We start from the raw sequence: 6,708 nt of genomic DNA, 5'->3' as shown, positions 1-6,708 counted from the left end.
TACATTCGCATTCTTCACATACTTGTTGAACGGATCCTGGGTTTTTTCTGGTTTGGATCACGTAGTAATGTGGTACCACACTAAAACAGTCCATTAAACCTGGTTTCGCTCAATATTTTAGAGTTTAACGCATGTTAGGTCTAGGTCAGGCCTGGTTTTTTCACTCATCAGACTCATACTTTCGCATTCTTCACATACTTGTTGAACGGATCCTGGGTTTTTTCTGGTTTGGGTCACGTAGTAATGTGGGACCACACTGAAACAGTCAATTAAACCTGGTTTCGACCAATATTTTAGAGAATAATTCATGTTAGGTCTAGGTTAGGTCTGGGATTTGCTCTCATCAGGCTCATACTTTCGCACACTTCACATACTTGTTGAACGGATCCTGGGTTTTTTCTGGTTTGGATCACGTAGTAGTGTGGTACCACACTGAAACAGTCCATTAACCCTGGTTTCGCTCAATATTTTAGACGATAACGCATGTTAGGTCTAGGTCAGGCCTGGGATTTTCACTCATCAGACTCATACTTTCGCATTCTTCACATACTTGTTGAACGGATCCTGGGTTTTTTCTGGTTTGGATCACATAGTAATGTGGTACCACACTGAAACATTCAATTAAACCTGGTCTTGATAAATATTTTAGAGGATGACGCATGTTAGGTCTGGGTTAGGTCTAGGATTTGCCCTCATCAGGCTCATACTTTCGCATATTTCTCATACTTCAAGGCTAGATCCTGGGCTATTTCTGAATTGGATCACGTAGTAAAGTGGTACCACACTGAAACATTCAATGAAACCTGGTCTGGATAAATATTTTAGAGGACAACGCATCTTTGGTCTGGGATAGGTCTAAGATTTGCCCTCATCAGGCTCACAGTTTCGCGTTTGTCATATACTTGTTGAACAGATCCAGGGTTTTTTCTGGTTTGGATCACGTAGTAATGTGGTACCACACTGAAACAATCAATTAAACCTGGTCTTGATAAATATTTTAGAGGATAACGCATGTTAGGTCTGGGTTAGGTCTAGGACTTGCCCTCATCAGGCTCATACTTTCGCATATTGCTCATACTTCATGGCTAGATCCTGGGCTGTTTCTGGATTGTATCACGTAGTAATGTGGTACCACGCTGAAACAGTCAATGAAAGCTGGTCTGGATAAATATTTTAGAGGATAACGCATGTTACGTCAAGGTTAGGTCTAAGATTTGCCCTCATCAGGCTCACAGTTTCGCGATTTTCACATACTTGTTGAACAGATCCTGGGCTTTTTCTGGTTTGGATCACGTAGTAATGTGGTACCACACTGAAACAATCAATTAAACCTGGTCTTGATAAATATTTTAAAGGATAACGCATGTTAGGTCTGGGAAATGTCTGGGATTTGCCCTCATCAGGCTCATACTTTCGCACACTTCACATACTCGTTGAACAGATCCTGCGTTATTTTCTGGTTTGGATCACGTAGTAATGTGGGTCCACACTGAAACAATCAATTAAACCTGGTCTTGATAAATATTTTAGAGGATAACGCAAGTTAGGTCTGGGTTAGGTTTGGGATTTGCTCTTATCAGGCACATTCTTTCGCATATTTCTCATACTTGATGGCTAGATCCTGAGCTTTTTCTGGATCGCATCACGTAGTAATGAAGTACAACACTGAAACAGTCAATTAAACCTGGTCTTGATAAATATTTTAGAGGATAACTCATGTTAGGTTTGGGTTAGGTCTTGGATTTGCCCTCATCAGGCTCATACTTTCGCATATTTCTCATACATCATGGCTAGATTCTGGGCTGTTTCTGGATTGTATCACGTAGTAATGTGGTACCACGCTGAAACAGTCAATTAAACCTGGTTTCGATCAATATTTTAGAGGATTACGCAAGTTAGGTCTGGCATCCCCTCAGGGGCTGCCAGCCTTTCAGCTGCAGTACGGGCTTAACGAACCCGGGGTACCCGAGTCATACACACACCGTAAGCCTCCTGTTGGTCGTCACAACGACCCATTCACAATTCCCTATTGGTTTTGTGAATGGTACGTGACGGCAGGAGGAACGGGGGTCTTGGCTTAACCGCCTGGGCCACGAGTATGGCGACTCTATAAAATCGCCCTCCAATCCTAAGCTATGGTGCGCGGCGATGGGATGCATGGTTGGGGGAGAAGGCCCAATCCCAAGCGACCACCTCCGGGGAACGTGCCGAACCCCCGGAGTATTAGGCTTACCCGGGTAAGGCGGCTCTGCCCGGGTGGACCTTTATTTCCGACCATCTCGTGGGACTATTATGGACACAGAAAATAAAATGGGGATGGGGCGGGTTTTGTCGGTTGGGGAGGACGGAGACGGGGTTGGGGTTAGGGTGGCGGCGCTCGCGCCCCACTCAGCGCCAGGTCCGGCTTCGTGGAGGGTGGAGGAGGACGACGAGACGGCGTCGGTCTCGTCCTTCTCCTCCAGCACGAGCCACATAGGCTCTAAGAGGAAGAGGACGGGGCAGGCCGTCGTCGAGGTGGGCGGGGCGATGAGCCCGTCGGTGAGGCTGAGTTGCCTCAGGGACGAGGTGACCGAGGAGATATCGGAGAGGATCTCCTCGTCCCTGAGGCGGGTGGAGAAAGTCGCCGCTGCCTGCGCCTTTAAGGGGCAGAAAAGCGGTGGCGCGGAGGCCCTGAAGGCCGCGGCGGAGGAAATGAGGGAGGCGGCGCGGGAGCTCAGAGGGCGGAACGCCCGTCTGCAGCTCCTGTTGGAGGAGGAGCGACAGGGGAGGAGGAGGGCAGAGGCGCTGTGGAACAGCGCGGCCCTCCCTCCCATCCTCCCTCCTCCTCCACCGCCGCGTCCCTCGGCGGAGGTAAATAAGCGGAGTGCGGCGGCAGTGGTGCGGGGCACCGCGGGCCCCTCCACCCGCACTCCGCCCGTGAAGAAGTCCCCGTCCTCCTCAGAAGACGATCTTCTGAGGAGGATTGGGGACATGATTGATGGCAAGCTGGCCGCCTTCCGGGAGGAGCTCCTCGCCGGAAGAGCGGTCAGCAGGAAGGCGGTGCCTCCCCGACCTGTTCCGGTACAGTCGGGGAAGGCAAAGAAGGGCGGAGTGAAGGCTCCGCCCAGCGTTGCGGTACCAGGGCCCCGGGTCGCGACCCCCAAGGGGGGTGGTGTACCCGTGGTCGCGGTGGTCGCGTCCTCCACAGCACCCTCCCAAGGGGGGGTGGCGTGGAGTGAGGTGGTGGGGCGGAAGGCGAAGCGGGCGGCGAGGAAGGCCTCGCAACCGCAGCCTCCGCCTCCGCCGCCGGCGGCCAAGGTAAAGGCCGCGAAGGGCGGGAAGGCACGACCAGGTCGTCCCCCAAAAACGGCAGCGGTGACGCTGACCGTTGCGCAGGGGGGCGACCTGACCCTCGCGGAGGCGATGCGGCTCGCCAGGGAGAATATCTCCCTGGAAGAGCTGGGCATCGCCTCCGTGAGGGCGAAGAGGGCCGTGACCGGGGGTCTCTTGCTGGAGATCCCCGGTGCAGAAAGCGGCGCGAAGGCGGATCGTCTCGCCCAGAGGCTCCGGGAGCAGCTGGGCGAGCGAGGTGTCCGGGTCGCCCGGCCCACGAAGCGCACGGAGATGCGCGTTTGTGGGCTGGACGACTCGGTCAGCGCACAGGATGTGTCCCGTGCCCTTGCGAGGGCGGGGGACTGTCCTGTGGAGGACCTGCGGATCGGAGAGATCCGCAGGTCGCCCTCCGGCCTCGGGTCGGTGTGGGCCCGGTGCCCCCTCTCCGCCGCCCGTAAGGTGGCGGAATCCGGGAGGGTGTTGGTGGGGTGGGTTTCGGCGCGAGTGGAAATCCTCGCGCCGCGCCCGCTCCAGTGTCACCGCTGCCTCGAATTGGGGCACGTGAGGCAGTGGTGCACCTCGCCGGTGGACCGCAGCGGTCAGTGTTACCGCTGCGGTGCCAAAGAGCACCGTGCGAGCCAGTGCTCGGCGGCCCCCCACTGCCCGCTGTGTGCGGACATGGGGAGGCCAGCCGATCACAGGGTGGGGAGCAAGAAGTGCTCCCCCCCCTCCCGGAAGGAGAGGAAGAGGCGGGCTGCACCGGCTCCGGTGCCGAGGGCGGTGGCATCGTCCTCCATGGAGGTGGACGGTGCTACGGGGACGGACGGCCGGGAGGCGGCTGGCGCGGCCATTAATTAATGCCACCCCGCCTCCTCCTCCAGGCCAACCTCAACCACTGCCGCGCGGCACAGGACTTGATGTCCCAAGTCCTCGCGGAGTGGGGGATTGGCCTGGCGGTCGCCGCCGAGCCGTACCGCGTCCCTGATCACCCTCATTGGGTGGGCGACGCGGACGGCTTGGTGGCGACGGTATGGGGAGGGGGCGACGGGTCCCCACCGTTCTCCTTGTTGGAGCGAGGTCGGGGATTCGTCGCCGTGGACTGGGGGGGAGTCGCTGTGGTGGGGTGCTACATTTCGCCCCGTAGCGGTCACGCTGCGTTCGAGCTGTACTTGGCCGAGGTCGCGGCATGCGTGCAGCGCTACGCGGCCCGGCCGGTGCTGGTCCTGGGGGATTTTAATGCCAAGTCGGTGGCTTGGGGATCCCCCAGGACCTCCGTTCGCGACGGGATCCTGGGCGATTGGGCGGCGGGGCTCGACCTCCGGGTATTGAACCGGGGGTCGGAGCACACATGCGTGCGGCGATATGGGGGGTCCATCGTGGATGTTGGATTCGCGACCCCCAACGCCGTGCGCATGGTGTCGGGTTGGCACGTGGTCGCGGGGGCAGAGACACTCTCCGATCACCGGTACATCCGGATGGAGGTCTCTGCCGCCGCGAGTGCATCCCGACACGGCCGCCTGCGTGGCACCCCACCACGCCGCTGGGCGCTTCGGCGCCTGGACAAGGACGCCCTGATGGCAGCTGCCCTCGCTGCAACTTGGCCGCAGGGAGCGGCCGAGTTGCCGAGCATAGAGGAGGAGGTCGCCCGGCTCGGAGCGTCGGTCGCGGGCATTTGCGACGCGGCGATGCCTCGGGTCGGGCGGGCTTCTCCTCGCCGGGCGGTGTACTGGTGGTCGGATGCGATCGCGGAGTTGCGAGTCGCGACTGTCCGCGCCCGACGCCAGTACACCCGCGCGCGCCGTCGTCAACGTACAGGCGACGGCGTGGCGCGAGCGAGGGCAGCTGATGACCTGTATGGAGCATACCGTGTGGCGCGGGTTGCTCTGCAGGTCGCCATCAAACGGGCCAAGACCCAGGCATGGAAGGAGCTCCTCCAGACCCTTGATGACGATCCATGGGGGCGCCCATATAAGGTGGTGCTGAATAAGCTCCGCCCGTGGGCGCCCCCCGTCACCGAGGGTCTTGACCCCCGGCTGCTGGAGAACGTGGTCAATACACTCTTCCCAATTGGGGAGAGGGGACCGCGTCCTCCGGCGCGGCGGCTGTACCAGTGGAGTGGACGGCCGAGCTGGGGGTCACGCAGGAGGAGCTGGCAGCGGCCATCAGACGGCTCGGGGTTCGTAACACGGCCCCGGGTCCGGATGGTGTGCCCGGCCGGGTTTGGGTCTTGACCCAGGGCGTCCTTGGGGCCGACCTCAGGCGGTTGTTCGACCGCTGCCTGAGGGACGGGCGATTCCCCCCCAGTTGGAAGGTGGCGAGGATGGTCCTCCTCCGGAAGGAGGGTCGGCCCGCGGAGTCTCCCTCCGCATACCGGCCCATTTGTCTCCTCGACGAGGTGGGCAAGCTCTTCGAGCGTGTGATTGCTGCCCGCCTCGTCGAGCACCTGTCGCGGGGTGATCCCGGACTGGCCGACTGCCAGTTCGGTTTCCGGGGGGGCCGATCGACTATCGACGCGATAGGTCGTGTGAGGGCCCTCTCGGAGGCGGCCGTCTCCCGGGGAGGGGTGGCATTGGCAGTATCCTTGGATATTGCCAATGCCTTTAACACCCTCCCCTGGGAAGGGATAAGGAGGGGACTCCAATTTCATCGAGTCCCCCCTTGTCTCAGGGCGGTCGTCGAGGATTATCTCCGCGGCAGGTGGATCGAGTATCCGGGCCGGGATGGTGATATGCGGAGGGAGGTGTACTGCGGTGTTCCGCAGGGGTCGGTCCTCGGGCCACTCCTGTGGAACATCGCGTACGACTCGGTGTTGCGGGCGGGCCTCCCCGACGGCGTCAGCACGGTGTGTTATGCGGATGACACACTGGTGCTGGCCGTCGGGGCGCACTGGGGGAGGGCCATGAGTCGCGCGGAGGAGGGGTCGCAACGCGTCGTCGACCGGATAAGGGGGATGGGGATGACGGTGGCGGTCCATAAGACCGAGGTGATTGCGTTTCATTCACCTCGGCAGGATCCGCCACCCCCTCTGATCCGGGTGGGTGGGGCTGACATCGAGGTGAAGCCCCAGATCAGGTATCTAGGGCTGATCCTCGATAGCCACTGGCGTTTCGAGAAGCATTTCCGCTGCCTGGTCCCCCGGTTGGAAAGGATGGTTGCGGCTCTGGGCCGGATCCTGCCCAACCTGGGGGGCCCGGCGGGCCGAGTTCGTCGCCTCTATGTGGCAATGGTCCAGTCGGTGGCCCTATACGGTGCCCCCGTCTGGGCGGACGACCTGGCTGCCTCCCGGCGCAGCATGACTATGCTGCGTCGGGTGCAGAGGCGCATGGCGCTCAGGGTCGTCCGCGGGTATCGGACCATGTCACATGAGGCGGCGACGGTTCTAGCGGGGATGCCGCC

Source organism: Colletes latitarsis, unplaced genomic scaffold (assembly GCF_051014445.1).
Source record: "Colletes latitarsis isolate SP2378_abdomen unplaced genomic scaffold, iyColLati1 scaffold0018, whole genome shotgun sequence".
Lineage (NCBI taxonomy): Eukaryota > Metazoa > Arthropoda > Insecta > Hymenoptera > Colletidae > Colletes > Colletes latitarsis.
Note: the sequence above shows the minus strand (reverse complement) of the source record.